Below are 18,275 nucleotides of genomic sequence, written 5' to 3'. Positions count from 1 at the left end.
AAGCCTGACATCATTACTTAAGATGTTACAATGGATGCTCAGTTGCGCTCTCACCACTAGGAAAATAACAAATAGAAGCATATGGTGTGCCTGCTTGTGCATAAGTGGCGATCCTGGAAGTGGCAACAGTTTTGACAGGCAGAAATGTCTGGGAAAAAAATTGATCGCACACCTCTTTGACTGGGGGTACCATGCAGGTCACTCTTCGGGTTTAATTCTCCTGTACGCATTTTTATATACAGTACTCATGTTCGGTCGGTATGGAGTTGGGAGGGGCCAGCCCGCAGCTGACTAATCTGAGACAACTCGGGAGACGAGCGCTGTAAAAAACGCTCATCTCCACTTTATCCGCAATGGGAGGACCCCAAATGGGCACTGAATTGAAGCATATTATTGAGAGACATAGTTTGAAGGGTCAAGAAAAATGTGGAAAAGAAAAGAGCAGGAATGCCACGTCTAAGGCCATTATACGTCCTAGTGTAGACGTAGCCTATATCTACGCTCTCCAGTCCAAATGCATATTATGCCAATATTTCGTGTTACTACAATCAGCGGGAGCCGTACATTTGCCGTTGCCGACAGGTGACAAATTGCTCGGCTTTACTTGATTCGCTCCAGGCCTTCGCCCTGCGGCTAATGGCAATTACCAGTACAACATATTGACGAGCTCCGCTGACAACAACGTTCAAGTCGGTGTCTTGCACAACAACATCAACGACACGCTCTATTACTTTGATACTGTTGTTTCTTTTCTTCTCTGATTTTCTTCTTTCGCTTTATTCACAATGCTCTATTAACAACATATAAAATGAGGTTGCCAGATTGGGGGCCCTCTAGTGGTCGCCCTAAGCAGCTGCATAGTCAGCGTATAGCCTGGGCCGGCCTTGTATACAGGTATTGTTAGAAAGGTTCCTGTTTATCAGTTCGTTCCTATGGTAACCGGTCACTTCCTGTTTTTGTACTACGACGCGCGCGATGTATTGTGAGATTGAGATTGCCTGGTATACCAGACTCACCGCTGTTCCAGCTATTGAGTCTGGCCACCATTCAGCGGATACAATTTCCAGGGCGGAGCAAGCCACCGCAAACAGACAGCGGATTGGACCAGTCAGCTACGGGCAGACGTAACGTTAGTAAAACGACGAGGGCAGGACGGGGGACTTGCACGCGGAAGTAAACATATGAGGAGAGCGGAGTTTATTCAACATGGCTAGCGCGAGACAAGACTGTTGTCAATGACTCGTGTCGATGTGTTTTTGGTAAATATAAAACTGATTTTACCGTGGATTGGAACATATTCTCGGCTCTCCTGTTCACCATCTGTGTTGTTGTGGAGACGACTTCCGACGTGCAAGAGTGACGTTGCTCGTTAAGAACACGACACGCAAATAAACGAATGATTTGTCGATTGATTTTGTACCTGCTCGAGAGGCCGTTAATGGGCTGGTTCCCAGACTTTTCTCTCAGTGTTTGAAAAATACAGGGAGAACAGTCTGGCCGTGCCAGGCAAGGATTGAGAATAGCACGGGTAGCGCCGGGTGCACATTTCAGACGAGTGCAGCCACCTGTAAGGACGTGTGCAAGGGAAAGTTATTCCGTGTGCGTCATTGAACGAACTTATTTCCCCTGCAAGTTTTATGAAGTTTGTGCAGTTATAAGCACGACCGTTTTCGTAACTTTACAGGTACGTCGGCGGGTAGTCATTGCCCGCTCGTCCTCGCGTCTCCTGCTCCTTCTTGCTGCGCCGAGGAGAGCATTGTTACGTTGTGTTTGTACAACACATTTGTGCTAGGAGAGGACGTGCTTGTCTAGCATCTTTGGATGTTATGTACATTCACGTGAGTGTGGAATGCTTTAGTTTTCGCCACCTTTGTGGATAAGTTGGCCGCACGTGCGCGCAACGTTCTTCCTGGTTGTGCGCGCACACCCACGCACCACCTTTGTGTTTAGTTTACTCTGCGAGTCAGATATGCGTGTATTAGTGACTGCTTCAACTCAATGTGAATTGTTATTGCATTTGCACTAATATGCTGTATCCTGTCCTTTAGAACCACACACACTCCTTGCACACATATTAAAGTCACACACATATATTCCTCCACACGCAGCTAACATACACATAGTCAAGTCTTCACACACTCACTCAGCTAAGTCTTCCTCCTCACATCAAGTGCCATTCCTGTAAAGAGTTCTGCGTGTTGCTACCCTGTTGCCACATTTGAATTAAAAGGTGCAAAGACCAACTCCGCTCTCCTTCTCCTTTCTCCTTCTGACCGACACCCCGGGGCGAACAGACCATAACCCATATTGAATCAGAACCTCCATACAGTCCATAGTCTGCCTCTCCAACAGGTATAATGTTGTAGAAATTAATCCCACAGAGAATAAACTCTTAATTCAACAATACCTGTAAATGCAGTGACATGTCAAGCAGGTTTGGGTTGAGCACGATTCTTTTGAGTTGTGGGTGGGCCGGGATGATGCTAAATGTAGTCCTGTTATGATTGGATGTTAGTAATTCACATAGGTGTAATTCTATTTAATTTTATTTATTTACTTGTGGGTGGGTTGTGTGTGTGGGGTGGGTGGGTTGACAAATCAATGTGGAGCCCGTCCATCCTGTGCGCCCAAAATCAACGCACAGGAGGTGTAGCCATATGCCTCCATTTCCTTTACAGACTAATGGGAGTGGAAAGGTGACATTGCCAGCTATTTACACTTAAGTTTTAATGAGTTACCGAAAATAATTGTGGAGCATAAAATCAAACAATACAACAGAGCGTGAGGTAAATATGATGTGTTGGTTGTTCTATATTTCTAAATTAAACTTTCGATTTCACTTATAATTCAGTCACGCCGCAGGAAGCGTGTCACGTAGGCTGATAGCGGCAATATTGTATGTGTGATCAAGATCTTGGTAAAGAAAGTCTGTAATTTTGATTCCAATTGTGATTTTATTTCCATTAATTATGCTCATTCTCATCTGGAAATATTCAAAAACACCGCCCTGCCTATGAGGCAGCTGGTGAGGAAGGCACAGGGGGCTGAAGGGAGATCCGAAGGAGCCGACGGCCCTCCCAGGCCCTGCCCTACCGGACATACGCCCCCCTGACACCCTGAAGGCCCTGGGGACCAGGTCTTTGTGTTCACATTCTGTTGGCAGAGAGAGAAAGTGTTAGTTTTTATCTCTACTTAAGTCTAGAATGTTGCTTGAGCAAAATAATTTGTCTTTGAGATGAACACTGTAAAATCTTTAACCTAAAACCATAAAAATGGCAAGAAAATAAATTGAATCGGGTTGTGATAAATGGAATCAACTATCCCGACAGCAAGTGTGCAAGAATCGGCGTCAGCTCGCCAGATCCACATAGCAATCACGCCCGCTGAATGTCTCAGTAGCTACCTGCACCGTAGTTTTCACGAGAGATCAGAACAAGTTCTCTCAAGAAGCAGAAAGTTATCGCTATTTGATCCACCTGTTCACCAGCCCAAAAAGGCTCACACCGCTCTCCCTGGTGTAGCAACAAAAGCCACGTGTTATATGAAACAAACATGCTTTTTTTGTCATATACACTATATTAAGCATCAAAAGCATTGTACTCTCGTTTTTGTTTCATATGTGTAAGCCCATTTGTAGGTGTAAAACCTTGTTGCACCTTTTTTTTTTTGCTATGAACCTATATATAATTTTTTTATTGCAAACATGCCCTCTGATAATTTTAGATGCTCATTAAATATTTGCATTTAACAATGATTGTTTCAAATAAAGTCGATTTACTGATGATTTATTGCAAGAAATATTTGACTGATTGATTGCCTCTTAACATCTGCCTTGTTGTCATTTAGACCGGCCTTCATTCCAATTGCATTGTATTGTTCTCCTTGCAAGTTTCTCACAAGCTGAATTACTTCTCTCCTTATTTTGGGTAATTTTATGAATGCCATCCTAAGGATTTGTGTTTGAACTTGCCATGTTCCAAGTTTTTTCCCCCCTTGTTTAGTTGGCTGCAGCAACGTTCCATGAAAGGGCGTAGGTTTGCATAGGGACATAATATGACCAACTTTTCATGACGCTCAAGTAGTCCCCACCAACTTTTACGTAACCTTACTTGCATTATATAATGACTTCAATTATATAGGTAATTTAGATTGTCTTCCCATGTTGTCAGGATATAATTAACCCAACCATTATTAAGTGAATTACAGTACTTTCAATATGTTCAGACCATAGACCAGAGGTCACGGAACCGCGGACCTCGGTCCGGTTCTGGACCCCCAAGCCGTCTGGACCGGATCTCAAGCTGTCCGGACTAATACACGTTGCAACAACAAAAATCATTTTTTTTCTGCGGGTTTGCAGAGCGGAGGGAGGCAACAAACAAAAACCTTAGCGGTGACGCGCGTAAGCCAGCCAATGGGAGTGAAGCATTTGAAAGTTATTTTTAGAACAGCATGTCTCACACTCGCTTTCCAGACTCCGCGGAGTGACAGCCAAAAACTGAGCCGAATGAAGTTGGAGGATGAGGCGAAAAGGTACAACAAATGGCGTGCTCAAAACTACGCAAGATTGATGCAGAAAACAGTGTTTAAGGAGGAGTAGACCAACACATTTTTGTTAATTTTACCTGGCGGCAGCACAAGACCACTAGGCCTCATCGAAAGTCCTATATTAGTCGAATTTGACACCCAAAGTATAACCGTGCGCGCTAAACTTGTTTAGTTTGGATGCATATTGGTAGAACGTAATAAAAATGCCATAAGAAAATACTTAAATGCAGTTATACCAAATAAGGACGGTTTAAATATGCTACGTGACTAATGTGGTCAACTGCTTCAAAGCTAACACAAAAAAAACACAATGGTTAAAAGTATGAGAGGGTAATACATGCAAAAAGTATTTTCGAGGCAATGAAAAGGTTCTAAAAAAACTAAATAAAAACAAAAATAGTGAGTACTCGCCTCTTCTGACCGATGTGCGCATGCGTGCGGATGCTTGCGCAAGCGCGCTGAGCGTTGTGTAGACGTTTCGCCGCGTAGTAAGGAATGGCCGAACACCGGTAGCGCTTGTAAAAAGCAGCACTTTGAAAAGGCACTATGAGACGAAGCACGCAGCTTTTTCGCAAAGTTTCCCTATGAACTCTGCCATCCGTTCTCAAAAAATAGCGGAATTAAGGGCTCAATATGAGCTCAGTCAGGTCGGGGGGCTTGCTGGTCGGTGGCCTGCAAGTTCCCTGCTACTGGTATCCTGTAATCCAGTACTACCTGTTTCAGGGTCGGGTTGACAGCGACTAAACCGTCTCACCCACGATCTCCTTCTGGAGATTGCTGGGGAGGGTGGCTGGACACCCTGATGGATTGAAAAGTAAGATCCATCTACAAGGGCGCAGGTTCAGGTGAGCCAACAGCGGCCATCCAGCAAAAAGGACAAGGACAGTCTGTTATAAAACCTACGACGCGAGGACCTCACTGCCACCGTCCCAGCTTGCTAGGCCATGACAGATGAACCTCGGGTGTAATGGGTGGGGCCAGGACCGCGCACACTGTACTCCACCTTAAAACTCCACTGCGCAGGCTTGAAGGACATGCCCACATTCTCGGACAAACTTTACCAAGCCCTGTAGCGATGGGAAAGGGGCGAAAATGGCAGGTGGAAGATGTCACTGGAAGCCGCAGTTCCAATCCTGCATGCAGGCGGTTCAGGACATTGGTCGCCTGATGTTGACCCGGAGACGACAGCATCATTCGGCAGCACCCTGAACGACCAAGCAGCCTTATCTAGGGACAGCACTGCTTGCTCCACATGGAGAGGGGCCTAGACAATGTGGCCTAACCAAAGCTCGTCTCCCATCCCCCAGTTGGCTAGCCGCGGTCAACGGGCATCTTCTCATGCGGTCAAACGACAACAAAGAAAGGAAGGTACGCACTCACCTGTAAGGGTGCAAAAACAAAGACTATGAAACTGGCATGCTGGAACATCAGAACCATGCTTGACCAAACTGACAGCAAACGACCTGAGCGTCGCTCTGCTCTGATTGGGCATGAACTGTCCAGGCTTGATATCGACATTGCTGCCCTCAGTGAAGTTCGCTTCCCAGAAGAAGGCAGCCTACAGGAGCATGGCGCTGGATACACCCTCTTCTGGTCAGGGAAACCTGTAACAGAAAGGCGTCTCGCTGGCGTTGGCTTCATGCTCAGGACCTCCATCGCATCCAAGCTGGAAAACCTGCCATCCGGTCATTCTGACCGCATCATGTCCATGCGCCTTCCTCTGGAAAACAAGCAGTATGCAACGCTTTTTAGTGTGTATGCTCCAACTCTTCAAGCTGAGCCTGCAGAAAAAGACAAGTTTTACTCAGAACTCCGCAGCCTTCTCCAACGCACCCCTGCAGACGACAAGCTACTATTTCTTGGCGACTTCAACGCTAGAGTGGGCCAAGACACAGTTGCCTGGAAAGGAGTACTTGGCAGACATGGCGTTGGAAACTGCAACGACAATGGGCGCTTACTGCTGGAGTTCTGCACGGAATAACAACTTGTCATCACCAACACCATCTTCCAGCAAAAGGACAGTCTGAAGACAACCTGGATGCATCCTCGGTCTAAACACTGGCACCTCATTGATTATGTTCTAGTGCGCCAACGAAACCTAAACGACATCCTACACACCAGAGTGATGCCCAGCGCAGAATGTCATACCGATCATCGTCTAGTGCGCTGCAAAATCAGGATCCACTTCAAACCCAAGCCAAGGAAAGGAGGGCCCCACAAGAAGAAGTTCAAGCAGCTCAGCAAGCTACAGTCAGCTGAAGTGAAAGCTGCCTTCCAGGAAGGCTTACAGGCCAAGCTGGGAAACAACAACTGCCCAGAAGATCCCTCTCCTGAAATACTCTGGGACCAACTGGAAACCACCATCCTGCAGACATCTAAAGAAGTCCTTGGGTTTACCACTAAAAGAAATAAAGACTGGTTTGACGAAAACAACGAAGAGATCCAGAAAGTGCTAGCAAAAAAGAGATCAGCCCACCAGGCCCACCTGGCTCACCCATCCTGCCCTGTTAGGAAAACTGCCTTTCGCCACATCTGCAACAATCTCCAGCTCAAGCTTCGAGTGATGCAAAATGATTGGTGGACCAACCTCGCAGTGATAACTCAGCAGTGCGCAGAGGCTGGTGACTTCAGAGGCTTCTATGAAGCCCTTAAGGCAGTGTATGGCCCAACACATCAGGCCCAGAGTCCTTTGCGCAGTGCAGATGGACAGGCACTCCTCAAAGACAAGACATCCATCCTGAGCCGTTGGTCTGAGCACTTCCAAGCACTCTTTAGTGCTGATCGAGTTGTCCAGGACACAGCACTACTCCGTATCCATCAGCTGCCAGTCAAATTGGAACTGGATGAAATGCCTACTATGCAGGAACTTACTAAAGCCATAGAGCAGTTAAAGAATGGCAAAGCAGTGGGAGTTGATGGAATTCCACCTGAACTTTGGAAAAGTGGAGGCCCAGCGCTACACAGCAAGCTCCACAAACTCCTCGTTTGTTGTTGGGAGCAGGGCAAACTGCCAAGAGACCTCCGCGATGCAGTCATCATTACCTTATACAAGAACAAGGGGAAAAAGTCTGACTGCTCCATAGGGCTGGGCGATATGGCCTTAAACATGTATCACGATAAATTGAGCAGATTTATCTCGATAACGATAAATGACGATAAATTCGCCCAAGCGGACTGTTATTGTTAGGGAGCGCTGGGAATCGGACCCCAAAGCAGACAAGGGAGAATTCCGTTATTATTTAACAAGGTTTATTTTCAGCGGCACGTCGAGAGTCGTTGTAGCACACGTGCACGTCGTGTGGTCGCTGGCAGGCGTAGACGTGATATCAGGCAACGGTACAGGTCAGGGAGCAGGCACGAGGAATCCTGGGACGGAGCAAAGGTCAGATTAGCCGGGAGAATATATGTTGGTAAATACCTGAGTGCTGGACGTGACTGACGGGAATGCCGGGAATGCCGAAAGAGTTGGTCTGGTGACGAGTGGCAACGACGATCAGGCTTTTGTAGGCAGCTGATGTTAATGGCTGGCACCTGTCGCCGCTTCCCCCCGTCTGGTTTCCAGCCTGCAATCAAGGAACCCTAACAGTTATATAATTTGAAAATCTGAATCAATGCATGAAATACAGATTAACTATTTCTTGTTGATTTATTTACCAGCATTCAATTTGATATACTGTATTTAACAATTGTACATGCAGTCTAAACATTAAGTTTATAAAAATGTATTGTAAGCAATAAGAATTCAAGTATGAACATTTATAACAGTGTGTATGACTTGAACAATGTACATTGTCAAAATCAATATGCCTGTGCAAACATGTAATTGTAACACAAATGACTTGCAGCTTGAACAGTACACTTCAAAAAGACAACTTATTGATAATGGCTGCTGTGACATAATTATTAAATACAAGTGTTTACTTTATGGTTTAAGGTTTTTTTTCCCCCCAGCGCATTTTTTAATAAATGCACGCACAATAAAAATAGCTGGGGCCATTTCTCGGTCATTATAAGTTTTGCCGTTGGATTGTACTTTATGCTGAATGCTTTACCATCACAAAAGCTATCAGAGGAATCACACACAGACAGATGCAAAATAACGCCACATAGTAATTGCTAGATGCAGTCCGTGCCCAATCCACTCATTAAGTTCAGCCGTTTCGACAAGGTTAGAGCCGCTATCCGACTCCATAACGTTCATTTGTAGCATTAGCCGCTAGCTAGCATTAGCCTGGCTACCAGTAGAAAGCACTGAAAGCACCATCTCCGGAAATCGTGAGAACAAAGGAGGACAGCGGGTGAAAGCCCATCTGGATGCCACCAAGAGTCTACTAAATGTCGGTTGAAAGTTTGGTGAACCTCCCTTAAGCCACACTCCATCACGTTTTGCTTGTAGCATTAGCTGCTAGCGTTAGCTTACCGGGCTTTTGTTTGATTAGCTTCCTGATGATCACGTGACTCCCTACGTAAGCACATTCACTGCTTTCTTAAAGGGGAATGAACATAGACGAACAACACAGAATCAAAGCGGGATGAAAAGACTATATTTTCTTGTTTTATTAATTTACCGAATTTACCGACATGGTCAAAATTACGTCGGTCATCGTTAAGAATTTCGGTGACGGTAAATTTTCGGTTTACCGCCCTGCTCTACTGCTCCAACTACCGGGGGATCACTCTGCTCTCCATTGCAGGAAAAATATTTGCTCGTGTGCTCCTGAACAGACTAGTACCTATCATTGAAGAAGACCACCTCCCAGAAACCCAGCGTGGCTTCAGAACAAACCGGGGAACCACAGACATGGTTTACGTCCTCCGGCAGCTCCAAGAAAAGTGTCGGGAGCAGAACAAAGGACTATATGTAATATTTGTCGATTTAACCAAGGCGTTTGACACGGTGAGCAGGAAGGGTCTTTGGCTAATCATGGAGCGCCTTGGCTGCCCCCCAAAGTTCCTCAGTATGGTCAAGCAGCTGCATGAAGACCAGCATGGCCAAGTTAGGTTAAACAGCGACCTCTCTGAACCCTTCCCCATTGTCAACGGCGTGAAACAGGGTTGCATCCTGGCACCGACTTTGTTCAGCATCTTCTTCAGCATGATGCTCAAGCAGGCCATGGAAGACTTTGACGATGAAGATGCTGTCTACGTCCGCTAAAACGTCTATTCAACCTTAGGAGACTGCAGGCCTACACAAAGACTCGTGAGCAGCTATTTCGAGACCTTCTCTTTGCCGACGACGCTGCCCTAGTTGCACATTCCGAAAGAGCCTTGCAGCGCCTGACATCCTGCTTCACAGAAGCTGCCCAGCTCTTCGGACTAGAGGTCAGCTTGAAAAAGACGGAAGTCCTCCACCAGCCTGCACCTCGAGAAGAGTATCGCCTTCCTCACATCACCATTGGCGAGACTGTGTTGAAGACAGTTCACCAGTTCACCTACCTGGGATGCACAATTACATCAGACGCCAAGATAGACAGGGAAGTAGATAACAGGCTGGCCAAGGCAAACAGCGCTTTTGGCAGACTGTGCAACAGAGTCTGGAGAAACAAACATCTGAAGAAGGGCACTAAGATCAGCGTGTACAGAGCCGTCGTACTCACCACCCTACTGTACGGCTCCGAGTCGTGGGTTACATACCGTCACCACCTGCGACTCCTGGAGCGTTTCCATCAGCGCTGTCTCCGTGTTATCCTCAACATTCACTGGAGTGACTACGTCACAAATGTTGAGGTTCTTGAACAGGCTGAGATCACCAGCATTGAGGCCATGCTGCTGAAGTCACAGCTACGCTGGGCAGGACATGTCACCAGAATGGACGAACATCGCCTGCCCAAGATAGTCTTGTACGGCGAGCTTTCCACTGGCCACCGTGATAGAGGGGCACCAAAAAAGCGTTACAAAGACTCCCTGAAAAAGTCCCTCGGTACCTGCCACATTGACCATAGCCAGTGGTCTAATCTGGCTGCTGACCGCGACTCCTGGCGCCACATCATCCACCAGGCTGCCTCCTCATTTGAGGATTCCCGCAAAAACAACCTGAGGGATAAACGCAGCAGGAGGAAATCTAGAGAAGCCTCAGCAGTCGTAACTGACGTGACCTTTGACTGCAGCCGCTGCGGCCGCACCTGCCTATCTCGCATTGGCCTTGTCAGCCACGAGCGTGCTTGCAGTCGACGTGGGAAACCTCCTTCATGAAATCTTCGTTCGCGAAGCCAAGCCGAGAGATGATTACTTTATTATCTATTACTAATGAATTATTATTAAATATTATTTAATACTTACTATGAATGTATTTTTTATATTTACATTTTTGAATGCTGTAATTATCAGCATGGCCACGTAAAGATACGTTTGTATTTTTGGGAAAAAAAGAAGCATTAAAAATATTTCCGGACCTGAGATTGTTGTAATTTTTAAAATTCAGACCCAGAGGATTTTTAATTCATGACCCCTGCCATAGAATTAATAATGTATTGATGGGGCACGGGGCGCAAGGCCTTTAAATAGGGGGCCTGCATTGTTGGCGAGGCCGTCAAAGCTGACCGAGTAGAATCTCAGACAAAGAGCTTTTTTCATTGAAAATTATTGTGAATAAAGGCTTAAATCCCTGAATTCTTAATAGCAATGGTCGTAAAACAGTCTCAATTCTTGGTTAAAGGAAACAACAAAACGGGCAGTTATTTTACATAAATATGTAGTATAATGCTACTCTGTCAGTGAATGTAGCGAGCGCCATCCTTATGTAAACAGCTTTTCTGGTGAAAATTCTTGTGAATAAAAGCTTAAATCCTAGCCTGGTACACCAGACTCAACGCTGTTCCAGCTATTGAGTCTGGCCACCATTCCCACGGAAACAATTTCCAAGGCGGAGCAAGTCACAGCAAACAGACAGCGGAGTGGACCAATCAGCGACGGGCAGACGTGACGTTAGTAAAATGGCGATGGCAGGACGAGGGACTTGAGCACGGAAGTAAACATACGAAGAGAGCGGAGTTTATTTAACATGGCTAGCGCGAGACAGACTGTTATCAGTGACTCGTGTCGATGTCTTTTTGGTCATTTAAAACTGATTTTACCGTGGATTGGAACATATTCTCGGCTCTGCCGTTCACCATCTGTGTTGTTGAAGAGACGACTTTCGACGCGCAAGAGTGACGTTGCTCGTGAAGAACACGTCACACAAATAAACGAATCTGATTTGTCGATTGATTTTGTATCTGCTGGAAAAGGCCGTTAATGGGATGGTTCCCAGACTATTTCTCTCAGTGTTTGAAAAATACAGGGAGAATAGTGTGGCAGAGCCAGGCTACTTAAATCCCTTATTCTTTTTATAAATATGGACGTGAAACTGTCTCGATTCTTGGTTAAAAGCAAAAAAAAAAACACGTGCAGTTACTATTCATTTTACGTAAATATTGCAAACTATGATGACAATGCCGTACCGGCTAATTTCTCACATTGATTTTTTTTTTCACAACGTTTCCAAATGCGTGTATGGTACATCAAATATACAAATCACTCCTGAGACAATCCTTACTGTTTGTATGCGCTACCAGCTTTCCTACTTTTTAAACCGATATCCGGCGTTAGATTGAAGATAGATAGAAGTTATGAAGTCTGTTCAGACTTACATTGACCCCTTTTCACTTACTGATAGTCCATTTTTCCCCCTCAAACGCAAGTTTGATTGGCTGATGACGCCTCAGCCCCCCTCCCTACACACAAGCGTTCACAGCCAGTGTTCTGTCGAATTTTTCACCCTGATAATATTTTGCTCCCGAAGCTTTTGCGGTGGTGAATAAGCACTCTTTTAGATTCAGTTGGGACTCTCAATGTTATCAAAGGTGCTAAATCAACAAGTTACATCATAAACATACGCGTGCAACATCAATATGGCTTAAATAAATGCTTAAAGACGTGGCTAGGACGTTAAAAGTGAGAGAGCGGCGTGCAGTTGAGTTGTGTGCAGCCATATGGCAGGATGTGTCTGAGGCGAAATTTTCTACACGTCCGTCCTTGATCAAACGTAAGTAAATTTTCCTGTCATTATCGAAAATTTGTAGTGCGTACTTTGGAACCAATGCGTTCGCAGGCATTTTTTAAATTTATTTTTTTGCATTCCTGGACAAGTTTGTATTTCTCGTGTATGTTAATATAATTTGTGTTCAAATATTGCAGTTTAAATATGCTTATAAAATCCAGATGTCTATTCTGGAAGTTTTCAAAATGTTTCTTTAGTAGTTTTTGAAAACAAAGGTTTGAATCGTACGGTGTACCACCTAAACCAATACATATGAACTGCAAAACTCCACCGCCTTAAAACGGGGGGTGACCCCGACCCCTAGTTGTCGGTGTAAATCTACTAGAAATAAGTGAAATTATCTGCTACTACTTCGAGTAAATTTTACTCAGACTTCTTGAAATGAAATAGCTGGCTGAAAATAAGCTCAACACTTATTTTTAGCAAAAAAGTTTGTATATTTAATATTCAAAAACACGTGTTTGTCAGAAATATTCTTAATTCAAGAATAGATATTGTTCAAAACATTGGAAAGCATTTTTTTTTTTTTTTTAGGTGAAAAATGACCAACTTTTAGATGTACGGCCTTAAGAAAAAATACTGTAGTAATACTTACCGTATTGGCCCGAATATAAGACGGCCCTGTTTATAAGACAACCCCCTCTTTTTCAAGACTCAAGTTTGAAAAAAGACTTTTTGAACAACAAATTATTTTTTATACAGAATATAACTACTGTACATCTGAAACAAATGATTATAACAATATTTATGAGGGGAAAAAGCATGTTATTTTGCCCCATACAAATCTTAATATTTGAACATTTAAATATGTAAACTAAAGTGCAATCACATTCGTAAATGAATGGCTTCTGGTTTTTGATATGTAAATAAACCAATCTATTGTGATAAAACACCAAAATTGCAATAACTGCATTAACCATCAAAGTGAAGTCTCACTGTAACTGCAGTCTTTAAACAAATCTGAATAAGGAAAAACATTGCAATAAAATAATGCAAACTGGTTAAACTTGAGAGTAGCCGAGATCCATCATGACAGAACATCGCTTCAATGATAATCTGGCGCCATCTAGCATCGTGAATGGGTATAATGTCTAGACCGCGACTATAAGATGACCCCTACTTTTTCAGTCTTATTTCAATGCAAAAAAAAAAGTCTTACATTCGGGCCAACACGGTATTTAAAATAAATGGAATAATCTGAAACAATCTGTTGACTAGTCTTTAACACTCAAAATGGAGAAAATGAGTCGACTAGATTAAAGAAAAATCATCAGATCAATACATTAAAATCAAACTAATTAAATTTGCAGTGTGAAAGTTAGTAAAAGTCAATACAGATATATTTTGCATTAATCGTTTAGCCTAGCAATTAATTAGCTTCATATTTTGGTCCTAGTTTGCTCTTATAATGTCCTGTCCCCAGCACAAAGTGTACATGCAGTTTATGCTGTTATATCATCCCTACCAATGTTGAGACCAAACCTACGCCCTTGCAAAGTGTTTCTAATTGCTTCAAAAGAATGGATGTAAATATTTTATAGTCTGTATTTAAAAAACTTTTTTGGTGACAGCTACTACAATTTAATACAGCTTCCCCTTCTTTTGGCAGTATTGATATTATTGCTTCCCTCAATGAATTTGGAATCTCCTTTTTGCCCCCATCACCCAGTTCAATATTTGTAGCAAAGTTGGTATCAGGTGGATCTCCATTGATTTGTACCATTCGGGACCAAATCCATCAGCCCCCTGCTATTTTTCAACCTCTTAATGGCCCAGTGAAGCTCTTCTTTTGTAATATTCGCTTGAAGTTTAACGTTCTGTTCATCTGTCAAAGTTGGTCAACTTTAATCTAGCTACCAAAAAAAGGAGTCAATTTGTTCATGGTTATCTATGCTTGATTGAGAGTATAGATCTCTGTAGGAATTTTGAAAACATGGTTTGATTTTGTTTTGTTCAAATTCTATTTGCTAATTTAATTTCTAATTCTGTATATTTTTTCAATTAATAGAATCTTAACTTAATGTTTATTCTTTGAATTGATTGAAACATGGAAAGCATTTCCACCTATCAAATGGCTTCCCTTCAGTATATTTTTATTTTTTTCATTTAATAGAGACAGTGCACACTGATGAACATCTAAAATACGCCTCAAAATCAACAGGGAGTGACCAGAACTCAACAGGAAATGAACCGAAATATCGCAAAATTAACTTAAAGGCTGTCATTGACATGCTATAGACGTCCAGTCCGTTTGAACTGGGTGGGATGGCAGCAAATATTCATTCACTCGCTGCCACCCTCCCACTTGATATGAATTGGACGTCTACTTGTCATAAACTCATTGAAAGTCACTGCAGAAGGATGAAAAGAGCTTCATTTTTTTTGTTGTATTGTAGGAATTCGTTAAATGATTCCCTGACCCATGTATTGGATGTGGCAAACAAAGGTTCCCAGCCTAAACGTATATGGCACTTTATTCAGACTTTTTTTATAGAAACGTTAACTTTAAACTGGCGTATGTACTCACCTTAAGTAATCCACACCACAAATAAATACACCACACAAGCGAACAGCAACACTGCTCCCAGGATCACTTTGATAGAAAACCCCAGAAAAATGGTGGATCTCCGGACATTACTGTCATACGGCACGGCTGCAACAAGAGCACAAACAGGCAGTGTTTGCACAATGTACTGATCTTAAATCAAATCCGAATTAAAGTGGCCTGTCATAGATCAAGGACGCCCAGAAAATACGCCGGTGTGGAGGCGCTGATCTTCATCCCAACCGCTTCACACTCGCCTGCGAACCGCTCCAGTGAGAGTTGTTGGTCACGGCTTGATGAAGCCAACAGCACCACATCATCTGCAAAAAGCAGAGATGCAATGCCGAGGCCACCAAACCCCGACCCCCTCAACACTTCGGCAGCGCCTAGAAATTCTGTGCATATAAATTATGACCAGAATCGGTGACAAAGGGCAGCCTTCGCTGAGTCCAACCCTCACTGGAAACGAATTTGACTTACCGCCGGCAATGCGGACCAAACCCTGGCACCGGTGTTCTGCCAAAATGTTCTACATCAGCGAAATGTGCTACATGAGGCGAATTTGACACCCAAAGTACTACTGTGCGCTTTCAACTTGTTTTGTTTAGATACATACAGGCAGAATATACTAAAAAATGATGGTGTAGTGCTGGTCCACTGTTCCACGCCCGGGACAAAAACCACACTGCTGTTCCTAAATCCGAGATTAGACTTCCTGACGGACCCTCCTCTCCAGCACCCCTGAACGGACTTTACTAGGGAGGCTGAGGAGTATGATCCCTCTATAATTGGAGCATACACTCCGGTCTGCCAATCCAGAGTCACTGTCCCCAATGTCCACGCCAAGTTGTACAGGCATGTCAGCCATGACATCCCCACAACATTCAGAGCCTTTCGGACAGGGGTGTCCAAACTTTTAGCAAAGGGGGCCAGATTTGGTGTGGTAAAAATGTGGGTGGGCGACCTTGACGGACATCCTTTACGTAGAACAATATATTTAAGCAAATTTTAGTAATCCATTTTGTGTGTCAAATTTGCTTTATTATTATTTTTAATTAATAATTTCAACAATCTCGCAACCATCCTTTTTGGCGTTCTCTTTCGACTCTTGGGCTCTTCCGAAATACTGCTGCTGAAAAATGAACTACCTTCAAGTTGCTTCAATTTCTCGCTTGTAATCTTGTCGTACATGTCAGCGTGTCTTGTTTGGTAATATCGCCTCACATTGAACTCTTTGAAAAACAGCGACTGTCTCTTTGCAAATGAGGCAGACACAGACGTTACGTATTTTAGTGAATAGTTCAATTTCCACCTATCCTTGAAGCGTCGGCCGTCGCAGTCAACTTTCTTTTTTTTGTTGATTGACACCATTTTAGAAAATTGGGAGTAAAAGGTCACACGGGGTAATGTTGCTTAGAGTGCTGCTGACTTTTAGTGGGTAAATGAGGAGCAGCATTTAGTGTGTACGCTATTTCATATGCTGGTAGCAGTACTCCTGACCAATTTATTAAGCCTGTGTGCGGGCCAGACGTTACTGATTTTATGACAGAGGCTGGGGGCCGGGTGAAATTTGACCATGGGCCGCATTTGGCCCCCGGGCCAGACTTTGGACGTGTCTGCTTTAGGAACTCCGTGTGGATCTCATCCACCCACCACCCCCGGGCCTTTGCCACCGAAGAGCTCTCCAAAACACCTCAGTGACTTCGACCCCAGAGATAGGCGAGCCCACCTCGGAGTCACCAGACTCTGCTTACTCAAAAGAATGAAGGAATTCATCTGCTACCCTCTGGCAGGCGATACAGATCCATATTGGCTAGAAAAAACAGACTTAGAGACAGCTTCTTCCCTAAAGCTGTCACAATACTCAACTCCAGTCTGCACTGAGTAACAATATCGTAAATGTATTTTTTTTGCACTGTTAATAACCAATATTTATTACTGAAAGCTATCACACGTCACTTTACCTATACTACTGCGGCGATCTACAAATGGACTCATACCGTAAACTGAAATCTGTTTTTTATTGCGCTTTTAATAACAAATATTTATTACTGATGCTGCTATCAAATATCACTTTATCCTTACCACAAGAGTATCACTATTACAAGTCATTGACTCCTCTCTGATGCATTTTATATTGTTACATACTTTTTTAAAATTTTGCATATTGGAGACTGTATATACTATTATTCCATTCCATGTGTAAGTATGTGTGCACTCTATAGGGCAGCTTTGAATTTCATAACACTTTGTGTAATGACAATAAAGGCATTCTATTCTATTCTATTCTATTCTGAATTGAAGGTTGGAATTGAGGTCTTTGAAGTATTCTCCCCACTGTCCCGAGTCGAGGTAAGCAGCACCCCACTGCTTTCCTCTCCTGAGACGCCAGATGGCTGACCAAATTTCCTCGAAGCCGTCCGGAGGTTGTTTTGTTTTTTTAAATACATTTGAATGATAATGCTGGGGACTATGTCTTGTTAAAAATGCCCAAGTCAAATTTTTATAGGAAAAGATAAAAAGATTACTTACTCTCTGGTTTTTTTTCCGCCAACAATATTACTTCCACTGAAAAAAAAAAAAAAAAACTGGTATGATTTACTTGATCAAATCTTTGTAACATTTTGCACAATCAATTACATTTGACTTACCACTGAACCTACTGTTTTCTTAACTATCAAGTAAATGTTACTTTGTCGTACTGAGTTAATATATGTGAAATCTAGCAAGAGAAATTAAATAAAATCGATTGTTTTATTTCCAGGAGCTGAACTTTAGGTTACATGTAGCAACAAAAAGAAAATGATTACAAGACAGGAACCAAATTTTATTATTTTCTGTAACATGGTCTAATGTACTGTATACCAATAATAACAACGTATCACCCTTTGATAAAGACAATCATATTTTTTTATTGAACAATTGGTGAAATTGGTGTCATTGGTTCATCCATAATGAGTGGAACACACAGGCGCAGCCTCCTTTGGCGCCCGGTCCACACTTTGCACCTCCAGGCTGCACCCCGCCATGCCAGCATACTCCACCAATTGAAAGATCAACAAAGTGATGACAAAAATCATCTACGTCGTGCCACATCCATTTGTGGAGATTCTGTGGGTTCCTCTGGCTTGATTTCACAGTTGT

This window comes from Corythoichthys intestinalis, chromosome 2 (genome assembly GCF_030265065.1).
Source record: "Corythoichthys intestinalis isolate RoL2023-P3 chromosome 2, ASM3026506v1, whole genome shotgun sequence".
Lineage (NCBI taxonomy): Eukaryota > Metazoa > Chordata > Actinopteri > Syngnathiformes > Syngnathidae > Corythoichthys > Corythoichthys intestinalis.
The sequence above is the reverse complement of the archived record's forward strand: the minus strand, read 5'-3'. Positions refer to the sequence as shown.